At 49.7% G+C, this 15,139-nt stretch overlaps 1 pseudogene; it reads left to right on the forward strand.

Annotated features, from left to right (window-relative positions):
* Window positions 1–1,649: 1,649 nt before the first annotated feature.
* Window positions 1,650–4,947, forward strand: LOC119266794 (annotated as a pseudogene).
* Window positions 4,948–15,139: the final 10,192 nt, after the last annotated feature.

Below are 15,139 nucleotides of genomic sequence, written 5' to 3' on the forward strand. Positions count from 1 at the left end.
AACCGTCTCGTCATCGTGGTCGAGGGGAAAACACACAATGGACAAAGATGTGAATCATATGCGATAAAACTAGCAAAATGAAGGGAAACAAGAAACATTGTTGCCAAACACAATATAAATCACAGTTGATTTGCTTTGTAACCCCTAGGTCGGAGACTACCAAGAAACTGGCCACACGCTAACAACAACTACCCAATGGTGAGGTGGAGTAGAACCTAGTCTTCGATGCGACACCTCCAACAAGGAATACGTATCCTATCATCTTGCATCATCAACGGTAGATTGAACCAGTAAGGCAGAGTGTTGGGTTTTCCTCCAAGTAGTATGTAACATCAATGTGTAACAGTGCACCACAACAATATAATCAGGCAAGGAACACCGCATAACATCATTGTCGTCGGGTCCAAATAGCTAGGCCTAGGATTTTGCATTGGGTAGTTGATACAAAAGATGTCGAGTGAGCTCTCGAGATGCCATTGTAATCGGATCTAGATAGCCATGCCTAGATTTTTCACCCTAGATAATCGATACATAAGCTACCCATTGAGCCCTCAATACGCCACCATTGTCGGATCTAGTCAATGACTATACCACCAAGTCATGTTTCACCACCATCGCGACTGATCCTCATTACCACCACCACTCCTAAGATCTGCCTAGAGGATCAATGTCGTCCGCGAGACAAAAATTTAAGATTGAGAGTGGCAAAGGTGTCATGTAATGTTAGGGTGGGCCAAGCTGGCCAAATCTAACTAATTCTCTCTCACATAAGAGGATTAGCAAGAAGATATACATGCATTTGTGAGAGAATGGGGGAGCTACAGCGCCATCCAGTCCCCTGACTCCGCCCTTGGTAGAGATATCTACTCCCTCCGTCCCTAAATACTTGTCGGGGAGATGAATAAAATTGAATGTATCTATAACTAAAATACGTCTAGATACATTCATTTCTTCGACAAGTATTTTTGGACAGAAGGAGTACTACCAAACGGCTACCGTAGACAACGGCGGAAGTAGACACCTAAGCAACCGCCAAAACGGCGTCCCGAAGGGTCTTGGGAGGCCACCATTGGATTCTTACAAGCAGGCCGAAGTCTCGGATCAGTCGCCCCACACACCATGCCTCCAGTCTCCAGAGGAGAGGCGGACACAAGGGCGCGCGGCAGAACGAGGAAGGAGATCGAGCAGGAAGGCGGTTTTCCAACGTACGGATAGCTTAGCCCCTGGTCACGAACGTGCATCTAACAAGTGCTGCTACAAGTACCACAACAAAGCGGGCTAGCGAGCGCGTTATACCAAACCCGCGGTGGCGGGCGATGAAACGCACATCGCATCTCGCATATAGGCTTAGCTCCTAATGCAAGTCACTTGACGGAGGGCCCTGCCTGCCTCCGACGTCCCCCAAAAATTGTTTGTTTACTGCTCAGCTCTCGCCTCGGCGCCTGTCGTAGGAGTAATAATTACTCGGAGATTACTTGCTTGCTAACCATGCCCATCGCCTCCGTCCCATCTTCTCTTTTCTAGATCACGTTGGGCCCCATGCACGTATGCCCTCCCCATGATATGATATGAAAATCTCTCCGCCACCTTTATGGGCCGAGCCGGGCTATAAACTTCGGGTTCTCCCAAACCATCTTGGCTTTGATCTCTCCACCTAGCCATCTCCCACACCACTTTCCTCTCTCTGGAGCAAAGTGCTCCGAGCAGCCAGCCAGTGGGTGCCTGCCATCGCGGTTGGTTGGCTTCCTTCCTTAGCCAAAGCCACCAGACCGCCCCAAAGCAGAAAAGCTAGCTTCTCCACCGTACGCGCGCCTCTAGAGCAAGCAAGCATACACATCATCATATCAGTGGTCGATCTGCCATCTGCATCGTCGTCGTCGTCGACGCAGATAGATGCGTAATGGGAGCAGCTCATCTTGCTCTTCTTCTCCGGTGGGGTTGCACCTGCAGCAAGTGTTTGGCTCGCAGGCTCCTCATGGCCGGCAGCTGGTAGCAGCTCCTCCTACTGCCCTCGTCCCATGGCGGAGCTGCTGCAGGTGACGTGGCTGCCCGCGTCCGGCGGTGGCGGCCCCGGCGGTCTCCTCCACGCCTTGGCCTCTCTCAGCTTTCTGCTCCTCCTCGCCTACCTCTCGCTCTTCCTCCTCGCCAAGCTCTTCGCCCGACTCCACCGCGCAAGGTAATTAGGGCGTAGTGTGCAGTAGTAGGATGCTTACTGACTAAGTAACTATTGCTCCTTCAATTCAGCCATGCATGTTCACGAATTTCTGCTCACTTCTTCTGCGTACGTGCATGTGTGCAGGGAGCGCCGTGGCCGTGACAACCGTGCGGAGAGTAACCCCGGGAAGGAGGACGTGGCCGCCGCCGACGACATCCACCTCGCCGGAGGGGAGCGGCAGGCGGGGGGCACGCTGTTCTGGTTCGACGAGGCCGTGTTCGAGGACACCGCCCTGCTTGGACTTGGCGACGAAGCAAAGAATCACCTTTTGTACACTGGTGCTGGTGGTACGGCTGCGCAACATTGCTTGGAGGTGGCGGAGACCAGCTGCGCCTTTCACACGGCCCCGCCGGAATCCACCAACCGCGTCTCATTCGCGCCGCGCGAGGAGGAGGACCACCGCGCCGAAAGTGATGCCGCCACTGCCGGTGCCACCGCCACCGCGGCCCAGGAGCAGGAAGAGGCCAGGGTTGACGTGGCCGTCTCCGTAGCCGACGACGGCGTCCCCATGGCGGCTGATGGGTATCGGCAGAATGGTCCGGTCGCCGCGTCGTCGTCGCTACCGAAGAATGATTCCGTTCAAGGCAATCTCCTAGGTAGCTAGATTCCATTCCGTTCGTATCCTCGCTCACTTCTTTTTCACCGGTCACTTCTCAGCTTGATCTTACACTGCTTGTCATCCAACTCTACAGTTGCAGAGAGGCAACGAAGCAGAGGAGGAGGAGAAGGTCGCCGCGACGGTGATCATCGTGAAGACGGGCATGGAGTAGAAGAAGAGCCGGGGGAGGAGGAGGAGAAGGCCGCGGGCTTTCCGGACGTGAAGCGGCTGGTGAACAGCCACGCGCTGGCCGACACGAAGAAGCTGCAGCTGGACGGCGGCGCGCGGCTGCGGCCGCGGCGAGAGGAGGAGGACGGGGACAGCTGCCGGTTCGGCGCGTCGACGCTGACGAGCGAGTCGACGTCCAAGAGCTCGGTGGAGTGGCAGAGCTCGACGGTGACGACCGGCAAGGACGCCTACTCGGACCTCTTCTCGTCGTCATCGCGCCGGAGCTCGGCGAGGTGGGAGTCCTACACGCTCTTCCGCAAGTACGACGAGGACATGGTCTACTTCCACCGCGTCGGCGCCCAGAAGCTCACCGAGACAGGTATGCACCTACACCAGATTGTTTACTGCCAAATTGATTGTACCTAGGAAAACTGATGAATTTGCTCATCATCATCATCACCAAATATTCCCCAATTATCATCATCACCTCTACTAGATCAACTTTTGTTGCAAACAAGCTCCGGTCGCCCGTATTTCCAGTTCTTTGCGACGCTTTTCAGGGGCATGTGTGGGCTCAATGGAGAATTCTTATTACACGTTCCCAATAGAACAAATCATTACATGTTCCTCCACGCACGTTATCTAGTCCTAGTACTACAAATCTAGCTAACACATTATTGTACGAACAATGTTCCATTTTTAATTTGTGTTCTTGCTGCCGGCTGAAGAATTATGGACGATGATGACGTCGATGCATGTGTGTTGTGCATGCAGAGTCGTTCAGGTCGATCAAGTGCCAGCCGCGGTCGATGTCGCAGCGGATCACGCACAAGCTGTCCATGGCGGCGCCGAGGCCGAGGCCCGCGTCGGCGGAGGCGCCGGCGATAGGGCTGCGCGACCCGTACCCGGAGCTGGAGCGGGTGTACGTGGCCCAGATCTGCCTCACTTGGGAGGCCCTCAACTGGAACTACACCACCTTCCGCCGCCACAACGGCGGCGTCGTCGGCGGCACCATGATGCTGGAGGAGCGGTGCTGCCCGGCGCGCGTGGCGCAGGAGTTCCAGCAGTTCCAGGTGCTGCTCTACCGGTTCATGGAGAACGAGCCCTTCGAGCACGGTCGCCGGCCCGAGGTGTACGCCCGGATGAAGAACTCCTCCCCGAAGCTGCTCCTCGTCCCAGAGTTCAGAGGTACTACCATTGATCTGCCATGTTGTAAACGTAATCTTGTATACTGAATACCAATTCAAAATTAATTTGTTTGTGATTAATTAACTTGGTTAATGTGCACAGAGGAGGAGGACGAGAAGGACGACCTGATATCGGCGGTGCAGTTCCTGCACATCCTGGAGGAGTCCATCCGGACGTTCATGGCGTTCCTCCGCGCCGACAAGCGTAGCCACTACCAGATGTTCAGGGAGATGGTCCGGCGGAGGACGAGCGCCGCCGACCAGTCGATCGTCATCACCCTCAAGAGAACCAACAAGGCCGTGAGTGATCCGACGAATTTCTTACGTACGTGCAAGCAATGTTCATGCATTCTGAAAGTTTTTGTGTGGATCAGAAGAAGAGCCGTCTCAAGGACCTGAGCCGGCCGCGGCGGTGCCTGAAGCGGATCAAGCTGCGGGAGCAGGAGGAGGTGGCTGTGCTGCTGGGGCTCATCGACCTCAAGGTGGTGGCCCGGGTGCTGCGCATGCCGGAGATCACGGAGCAGCAGCTGCACTGGTGCGAGGAGAAGATGGGCCGGCTCCGTGTCGACCCGCAGCAGGGCACCATGGAGCGAGACCCCTCACCCCTCTTCTTCCCCGCGCACTGAGATCTCATCAGAACCTCCATAGATCCATCCATGGACACTCTTTTGACTGTAACCCTACTTTTCCTTTTGTTTATTTCGTTCACCTTATCTTCCCTTTCTCTTTTTATTGTTGTAGCGACAAAAGAAAAGATAAAGCTGTAGTGTTTGCGTAGACACGAGAATATGCATGCAACGCACTCGGCCTCTAGCTAGCTACTAGTAGCAGTAGTACAATATACTACGTACTGTGTATAAAAAGAAGCGAGATCGATCGGATTCATCTCGAGATGGGATGACGACGGTGTTGTAAAGGCGTAATGTACACCTATCTGTGGAAAAATAAGATGAGATCGGCCCGGTTCCGTCTTGTAGTTGGGCGCATGTGATGTGGTGCATGCTGACATACGCACACAGAGATACTAAAAGAGAGAGATATTGGGATCGGCGGGCGGCAGTACCATGTCACCGTGTGTGCGTGACACAACCCAAAGCAAAAGTGGGCGGGCTAGCTGAGGTGGTGACAAGCACGGCCGGCTTTGATAGTTTGATATGTGCATCGCTTTAGGCTTTGCTTTCCTCATGTGTTCCTCAGCTTTACGGACGGATGGATCGGTCACGAGAAGGTGCATGCATGCATGCGCGGCTGCCACCAGCAAATGCATGTCAGGCACTTGGGTTTGCCTCTGCATTTAAGGATGTATAGCCGCATCACCCTCCTTTTCCTTTTTCTTGCACTATTTGACTTTGTCATGTAGAAAAAGCGGTCTCGCCCGCACACTTTATCTTGGATCCTCTGCGTATATGTCTGCGAAAAAGCTATGTATATGCGCGGTTGGAAGCGCTATGGCCAGTCGGAAGATGGCAGCAACAAAAGGAGGCATCTGTTCATGTAGTATCTCCTCGTTGATTGTGGGTTGCAGATTTTTTGTTTCGAGAGGGTGTCGATGTTGGAGCAACTGGCCACCCATTTCATCCGTGTTGGATGGACGCAGATAAAAAAGTCAGTCCAACGCGTCGACTTAAATGGACGCGTGTACGCTTTTGTCCGCCTGCCGATTTATTTTCGGTCCATTTTTTAGCCTGATTTGCGTCGACGCGGACACGCGACGGACGCGCACGCTCGCCCTCTTTTCTCACCGGGCCCGTTGGTCGGTGGCACATTGGATTGGTCTTTCCACATCAAACAGCACACCCTCGCCCGCCTGCTTCGTCGCCGACGCCACCGGCCATTTTTTCAGATAAAAATGGATACATAGATAGTTCTAGCATACACAGGTAAAAGAAAAGACCACTACTCGTTGCTTTCTGACTCCGACTCGGTAATGTCCTCATTCAACGTCTGAATGTAGGCGTCAGCATGCTGCTCGTCTTCAAAGTCCCAACCCGACGTTTCTCGTAGCTTCAGTTTCAATTGAGCGGCCTGCTTCCGCGAACGCTTGTCCTCCCGATAGGCGGCTTGCTCCGTCCTCCTCGCGTCCCTCTCCAACCTTGTTTGCTTGTAGAACTGGCGCTCGTCGACGATGTCCTGCGGGAAGCGTTCGTGCCACACCACCATGGCTTCCACGTCCATCTTGGCGATGGCGAGGCGACGCTGCTGTCTCCGGTGGACACGACGATCCTCGTCAGTGAAAAGCCGCGGGAGAGGCGCTAGATCCTGCGCCCGCTGGCTCGACACGTTGGGAAAATTCATATCACGATGAGGCCTCAGGAGGCGCCACGCCGCCGCGTCGTGTGCGCGGCCGTCTCCTCTGCGGTGTCGAAGGTGCCAAGGATGAGACGTTTCTCGCGAAACCAGATCTCAGAGGAGAAGGCGCCGGAGCGGCGCTCGCGGACTCCGCGAAAATCCGAAGCGCCCAGGCGGCGGATCGACATGGTGGCACAGAGGCGGCGAGGCTAGTGAGAGGGGGCGAGACGAGTGGGCGGCGGACAGAGTGTGGAGGGAGCACCTTCTTATAACGAGCGCCGGCCGCGACGCGCGCGCGAACCTTTCCCGCGCGCTGGAGCGCCAAAACCAGCGTGCACTAGGCCGCTTTCCCCCCGCGCGCAAACCTTTCCCGCACGCTGGAGCGTCCAAACCAGGATGACGACATGGCCGGTAGCATGATCTAAAACGCGCGCGATCATCAAATGAGTCGGTCTGTTGAACGCACTGCCGACCCAAAACTAAAAAAGGACGAACGGCGGGTGGACAGCCAATCTAAACAAACAAAAAACAGACAAAAACGTCATCTATTTAGGTCCGTCCGTTGAAGTTGCTCTTGGTGCTAATAAACATTAGTGGTAGGGACCAAACCAGGCATGGTGATCTTGCTTTCCGAGAAGGATTAGCACGGTCACAAAGTGGTTCTTCCTGTTAACGGGTCAAAAGGAATAGGGGGGAGAACTCATGCTGACAATAGGGATTACCCAGCGGGGTATTGATTCATATCCACGCCCCCAGCCTCCCCTGCTCATTCCCGTGCATGTCCCTACCCAAGTCCTTGGCCAAGGCTATGCGTAGTAAAGCTGTGTAGAACCTCGACAACCAAGGTATAACGTCTCTACTCAAATCCTTTTTTATCTTTTCCCACTACAACCATCGTTTCTAAACTGAATAATGTGGGTGTTAGTTTAAAAATATAATAAGAAGGATATTTTTGTTTCCACAAACGCTTTGAGACATTTGGAATATGACTGATTAAAGATTACTGCACGAGTTTCTAGCAAATCTCTTGCCTCACATCTAGATGGGGAGGTGCTGCATGCCACATCAGATGGCCAGCTGCTCTCTCATTTAGTAGGAGAGGTTTCAGATGTGGAATTGGTTGAACCTGGGTTTAGCTCATTGGTAGAGCTTACAGCTTCCGGACGTAAATCAAAGATCGCCCGTTTGAAAAAGAGTCGTAAGTCCTCTAAAAGGGCAAAATTTTCTAAATCTCCTATTGTTTCCTCATGAATGATATGTTTTTTAATAGCAGAGGTCTTGGTGACTTGACTAAACATCTTCATTATAGACTGTAATAGGCAGTATAGACTTTTTAGCTATCTCTAAAATGGGGACACGTGATTTTCTTGGTAAGTCTGCTTAACCTCCTTTCTGGTGGGATAGACTTCACTTGGATTTCACGGCCGCCTAGCTAGAGGTCATTCCGGCGGCATTTTAATTGGTGTGAACACATGAACTATGTATGTTTGGGCTAGTTCAGATGGTCAATTTCACATTAAACTCCATATCCGCGACAAAGCCGACAACTTCACATGGACTATCGTCGCCGTGTGTGGTATTGCCCAGGATGAGTTCAGGGCTGATTTTCTCCATGAACTGGTTAACCTATCGAAAGATAATCCATACCTATTCTTATATGTGGTGATTTCAATTTGCTATGATTCCCACACGAGAAAAGCCGTGATAGGTTTGATAATCATTGGCCTTTCCTTTTCAACATTGTCATCGACAGTCTAGATCTGTGACCGTTTTCCTTGATTGGAAGATAGTTTACTTGGGTGAACAGTCTTCTGGAGTCGACACACGAGAAACAAAATCGCATGTTAATGGATACCGATGGGAATCAAAATTCCCTATGGTTTTTAAATGCTCTACGTCGAGTCGAATATCTATTAGACCACGCACCCATCCTCCTAAGTACTGGTTTGCCACACCCACAACATAAACGCAAGTGCAAGTTCGAACTTGGTTGGCTGCATCGGGATGGATTCCATGACATGGTTAAGGAGGTGTGGGAGAAACCGGTTGTCGGGCATACCCCAATACATAAATGGAATAACAAAGTGCTTGCACTACGTAAATTCCTTGGTGGATGGGCTAGGCATACCGCGGGTGTCCTAAAAAAGAGAAGTTTCATCTTTCATCTATTATTGATGATTTAGAAGCTTTGGCAGAGGTCAGACCGCTATTTGCGCATGAAATTGAGATCAAGAGTCAATCCAATGCATAGATAGCTCGCATGCTGCATGAAGAGGAGCTCAAATTGTACCAACATCCTAACTCTCAATTTATGCTAAAAGGAGTTTCGAATACTAGATATTTTCAAGGTGCCGCCAATGGTAGACACCAGAAGAAACTTATTCATTCCCTACAACAGGCTGAGGGCACGATTGAGGGGAATGAGCAACTTAAATCTTATATCACTAATTATTATAAAAATATGTTCGGAGCCTCAGAAGAAGAAAACTTCTCGATGGATGAGTCCAGAACAGATGACATCCCTTGGGTCTCTGATGTGAAAAATAGCCTTCTAATAGCTCCATATTCTGAGGAGGAAGTTAGAAAAGTGGTTTTCCTAATGGAGCACAACAAAGCCCCGGGTCCTAATGGTTTTCCCGCAGAGTTCTATCAGAACTTCTGGGAAGTCATCAAACCGGATCTACTGGATTTGTTTGGCAACCTACATGCTGACCAACTAGAATTGTTTCGCTTAATCTTCAGAGATATTATTTTATTACCTAGGGTTAATGAGGTTGAAAGGATACAACAATATAGACCTATCTGCCTCCTAATGCTAGTTTTAAAATCTTCACGAAGTTTGCGACAGTTCACTGGTAGAAAAAGGGCCTATAGTCCCGGTTCGTAAGGGCCTTTAGTCCCGGTTCCGGAACCGGGACTAAAGTGTCGGTACTAATACCTCCCCCCTTTAGTCCCGGTTCAATCTAGAACCGGGACTAAAGGCCCTCCACGTGGGCAGTGCGCAGAGCCCAGTCAGGAGACCCTTTGGTCCCGGTTGCTGGCACCAACCGGGACCAATAGGCATCCACGCGTCAGGATTTCTGTGGCTGGGGTTTTTGTTTTTTTTGAAAGGGGGGGGGGGTTGGGGGTTTTGGGGGGTTAATTTAGGTGTTTCATATATTGTGTTAGCTAGCTATAATTAATAGAGAGAAGTGTCCTCTCTTATGTCCGTGTTTGGTCGACGCTACGTACTATACATACGTATAGAGAGGAGTAGACACGCTGGCTAGCTAGTAAGCAAACGAAGGAAACAGAAGATCGTCATGAACATATATGCATACAGAGAGAAGTGATATCGACCACCTCTCCTTCTCCGAGAGATTGGTCGAACAACAAATTCTCGTATATCTATCTGACACTACCGGCTACATATATACAATAATTATCTCTTACAAATATAATCATACGGACTCAGGGTCCACATAGAATTCTCCGTCTTCAGGGATCACGTGGTCAAGAAAGAATGCCGCCAATTCCTCTTGAATTGCTCGCATGCGAGCTGGTGCTAGGAGTTCATCCCGCTTCCGAAACATCTAATTTGAAGAAGGGGGTCAATACATATATATATGAATGAATGAAACTCAACACAAATGATGGTAATAAAATAAAATTGTGAATGTTGTTATTTACGTACTTCATATTGTTCGTTAGAGTACCCGCCCCGCTCACAGGTCGTGTGGCGGATGGACTCACAGATGTAGTATCCACAGAAATCATTCCCTTGTTCCTGCCACAACCACTTTACAAGAAATAGAGGTCAATCAAACTGATAAGCAAGAATGCTAAATGGTATTGATGAAACTAGCGCTTGAATCACTAGGAGATGCGCGGAACATGCTACTATAGTACTTACTTTCGGGTGTCTAAATTCCAGCTCCTTCGGCAGTCCTGGAACTGTTTTGGTGAATTTTCTCCAAACCCTGCCGGACAAAGAAAACAATTACTTGATATCAGGAAATGAACAAAGTTGCTGATATGGTGGATAATGATCGATTTAACTTACTTCTGGAGTATTTGAGTCATGTCTGCATAGTCCTGGGGATCTTTTCGTTTAGAGTCTAAAACGGTTACTACTCCCTGCTCAAGCTTAATCTCTAGGAAAATATAGTGGAAACTGCACACACATGCATAACTCATCAATTACATTACTATAACCTTGACTAATATATAAGGGAAACCGAATACGCACAAGACAGTAACACTCACCTGAAGTTGTAAGGAAAGAGTATTATATCTTTGTTTTGATTTATTACGAACGATCGTAGCAAGTTGGCCTCGGTAGCTGCGGCATGAAGTTTAACCTCAGTTGCATCTATGAGATATGTGTTAATGAACCCAATATCACCGACTTGTCTTTTCTTCAATTTGGCGATCTTCAATCTGCATAATATAGTGAGGATGATTATAAATACATGCAATGAAAGAGCTAAGCTATATAGAGAAACTTAATGACAGAAGTAGTACTACTTACAGACAGTAGCAGGCGACCGTTGTTTTATCGAGGGCCAATTGATTGAAAAACTAATAGAACTCCTCAAATGGAACAGGCAACAGATCAATTCCAATGAGGTCATGCTCCTTTTTAACTTTCACATACAAAGTACTCCTCCCCCCAGAGTCTCTGCAGATTTTCAAGTACCAATCATGCAATCTTCGCATCATCGTTGATAGAGATCTTTCATCTTTGACGAGAGGCTTCCCGTACTCGTATCTTTGTATCTGCACGTCCATGGGTTCATAATGTACTTCGTCGGGCAGGTAATCTGCAAGATTGCTATAACCGGGCACCATCCTCGGATCATTAGCAACGTTGTGGCTAGGCACCTTGAGCGGGGGGCACGATTGCTTCGCTTGTTCGCCGAGCTGGGCAATTTGTTTCCCAGCTCGTCGTTCTTTCAGCCTTTGATCAATGACAGTACTTCCCGACCGCTCCGCTTCGGCAAATTCCTTTCCAATAATGCGGTCATAGTTTCCTTTCAGCGGATCAGACTTCGGTGGTTTTGTCAGGGCAGCCAGAGTGCGCTTCACTTTCACCCAATCTACCTTCTCCTCCGGAGGTGGATGTTTCTTTGCTTTCACCCCTTCAAAGAATTTCTTCACCTCTTCTCGCGCGATCTCGGCGTTCTCCTCCTGGGTCCTCTCGTATGGTAACTTCTCTGGAGTCTTCAGAGAAGGACCGAATCTGTATGTCCTCCCGCCTCTGGTTGTACTGCTAGACGCCGACCGAGCAGACGTAGTGGTTGTCTTCTTTACTTGCTTAAGAGGCGGAGGAGAAGGACTACGACGCGCCGGAGCAGCTGGAGCGGCGGCAGGTCTCTTCCGCCCTTGCTGACGAGGCGAAGAAGGAGGAGGCTGGCTGCTCGGGCGCGTCGGCGCAGGCGGAGAAGGAGGCGGAGTGCCGCCACGCGCTGGAGAAGGAGCCGACCGAGGGCCCTGATCGTCACTCGCCGGAGGAGGAGGCGGTGGAGGCGGAGTGCCCTGACTCGCCGGAGGAGGAGGAGGAGGCGGTGGCGTCCAGTTCGGAAGGTTGATGAGCTCCTTCCGCCATAGGCATGGAGTCTTCAGAGCAGACCCCAGCCGAGTCTCCCCTTCACCGGTAGGGTGGTCAAGCTGGAGGTCCTCAAATCCCTCCGTTATCTCATCCACCATCACCCTAGCATATCCTTCTGGAATCGGCCGGCAGTGAAAAGTTGCGCCGGGTTCAGTAGGATAAACAGAGCCAACAGCCGCCTTGACCTTCAAATTCATCCATATTTTTAAGGTGGCAATTTTGAGACTCCGTTATAGCATCCACGGGATAGCTGGCAGGAGCCGTCAAGGCATGCTCCGGCTGAAGCAGCTCGGTGGAAGCCATGCTGCTTCTGCGCTGAGATGGCGGGGTAGCTTCGGGGGAGGCTTCGGCAGTACGTTTGCTGCGATTTGCTTCTCGTTCCTCTATCGCGTCTACCCTTGCTTGCAGCGCCTGCATTTGGGTCTGCTGCACTTTTTTCCTCCTCTCATGGGATTTGTAACCGCCTGTGTCCGGAAACCCAACCTTCCACGGAATGGAGCCTGGCGTGCCTCGTGTCTGTCCATGGTGCTCAGGATTCCCGAGGGCCATTGTGAGCTCGTCGTTCTCTCTGTCTGAAAAGAACGTCCCTTCTTGTGCTGCTTCGATATACTGCTTAAGCTTACTGACTGGTATGTCCATTTGATCGTTCGTCCAAATGCACTTCCCTGTTAGAGGGTCCAGGGTTCCGCCAGCCCCGAAGAACCAAGTCCAGCAATGGTCTGGCCAGTTAATTGTCTCTAGTTCGATCCCTTTATGAACCAGATCATTCTCATTCTTGGACCACTTAGGCCGGGCTACGAGGTAGCCACCTGACCCCGTGCGATGGTGAAGCTTCTTCTTCGTAGCATTTTGCTTGTTTGTCGCTAACATCTTCTGACTCTTTTCCGATGTCTTGTGGGCCACAAATGCGGGCCAGTGATCTCTGATCTTCTCATATCTGCCCTTGAATTCTGGTGTCTCGTTATTTTCGACAAACTTATTCAGCTCTTTCTTCCACCTCCTGAATAGTTCTGCCATCCTCTTCAGAGCAAAAGACTTGATTAATTTCTCTTTAACTGGGTTCTCTGGATTATCCTCAGGGGGTAGGGTGAAATTTGACTTCAGCTCAGTCCAAAGATCATTTTTATGCATATCATTGACATAAGAGACCTCAGGGTCTTCTGTAGCCGGCTTAAACCATTGCTGGATGCTTATCGGGATCTTGTCCCTAACCAGAACCCCGCACTGAGCAACAAATGTGCTATTTGTCCGGAGGGGTTCAATAGGTTGGCCGTCGGGCGCGATTGCTATGATCTCAAACTTTTCATCCGAGCTCAACTTTTTCTTCGGGCCTCGTCTCTTTACCGAAGTTGTGCTCGATCCGGAGGGCTAGAAAAAAGAACAAAGACTTAATTAATATGTGTACATACCAAAACAATGAATGCATCAATCAGCTAGTCAACATAGGCTTAACTAATATATATACCTGGCCGGACTCGGTTCGGTCACCGGAGCCGTCATCACGGTCTCCTTCTTGCACCGGCATTGGGTCACCGGAGCCGTCCTCATGTTCTTCTTCTTGCACCGGCATTAGGTCACCGTAGCCAGCTTGTTCACCCTCTCCTTCCAGACCATCGGTTTCATTGAGAAACAACGAGATGGCATCACTTCCTTCTGCGATTATGTCCCTCAACAACGCTTCTTTTGTTGCTTCGTCTAGGGCGGTGTCCATAGTTTCTACAAATATTTACAACATGGCAATTATTATTCAAACATGACAGATGGATATATTAGTGCCAAACGTAGAAGATCTCCTCTATTCTTTCTTCTCCTTTTTTTTTCTTCTTCATCTTCTTTTTTTATCCTCTTCTTCCTCTCATGTTCGATAGGATCGCCGAGGGGTCGGGAGGTTGCCTAGTGTCAAGGGATTCAACAAAACCATGTCTTCATCATTAGGTGAAAGTAACATGTGCATGATGGTACGAAGCTCTTCAAAGTTGTTCTGGAACGGAGTCCCAGATAGGATAATTCGCTTTTTGGTACAAAGTTCAGCAAGAGCCTTTGCTATTTGGAAGGCCTTTGCTGAATTCGTACCAAAAGGCGGATTATTCTATCCGGGACTCCATTCCAGAACAACTTTGCAGAACTTCGTACCAACATGCACTGGTTACTTCCGGCTAATGATGAAGGCATGGATTTCTTCAATACTTTGACACTAGGAAACCTCTCTCTACTTCCGGCTAATAATAATAATAATAATAAGAAGAAGAAGAAGAAGAAGAAGAAGAAAAGAAGAAAAAAAGAGGAGAAGAAGAAAGGAATAGTGGAGAAGAAGAGAAAATAGAATATATTCTATTTTCTCTTCTTCTCCACTATTCCTTTCTTCTTCTCCTCTTCTTTTTCTTCTTTTTTCTTCTTCTTATTTATTTCTCCTCTTCTTTTCGGTAGAGTAAACCCTAAATAGCTAGCAAGTATCGTGGGTGTGAGATACATGTGGCCTTCGGTGTCGGACACTACATCCACGTCCCACAAGTGACGTGGGCGTCGAAGCCCGCGCCACTTGTGGGATGTGGGTGTAGTGTCCGACACCGACGGTACATGTATCTCACACCGACGATACTTTCTATTTAGGGTTCTCCTCTACCGCTCCTCGACCTCTCGACGACCATCGTTCCCGATAAAATAAAGAGGAAGAAGAAGAAAAAAAAAGAAGAGAAGAAAGAATAGAGGAGAAGACTTCCTCTTCTTCCTCTCCTCTTCTTCTCCCTCTTCTTCCCCTTCTTCCTCGCCTCTCTCATGAATGTCCGGCGTTCTCGACCCCCCCCCCACGTGTCGAAGAAAAAAAAGAAGAAAAAAAAGAGGAGAAGAAGAAAGGAATAGAGGAGAAAAGAGAAAATAGAATATATATTCTATTTTTCTTTTCTTCTCCTCTATTCCTTTCTTCTTCTCCTCTTCTTTTTCTTCTTTTTTCTTCTTCTTATTTATTTCTCCTCTTCTTTTCGGTAGAGGAAACACTAAATAGCTAGCAAGTATCGTGGGTGTGAGATACATGTGGCCTTCGGTGCCGGACACTACATCCACGTCCCACAAGTGACGTGGGCGTCGAAGCCCGC

This window comes from Triticum dicoccoides, chromosome 3A (assembly GCF_002162155.2).
Source record: "Triticum dicoccoides isolate Atlit2015 ecotype Zavitan chromosome 3A, WEW_v2.0, whole genome shotgun sequence".
NCBI classification, from domain to species: domain Eukaryota; kingdom Viridiplantae; phylum Streptophyta; class Magnoliopsida; order Poales; family Poaceae; genus Triticum; species Triticum dicoccoides.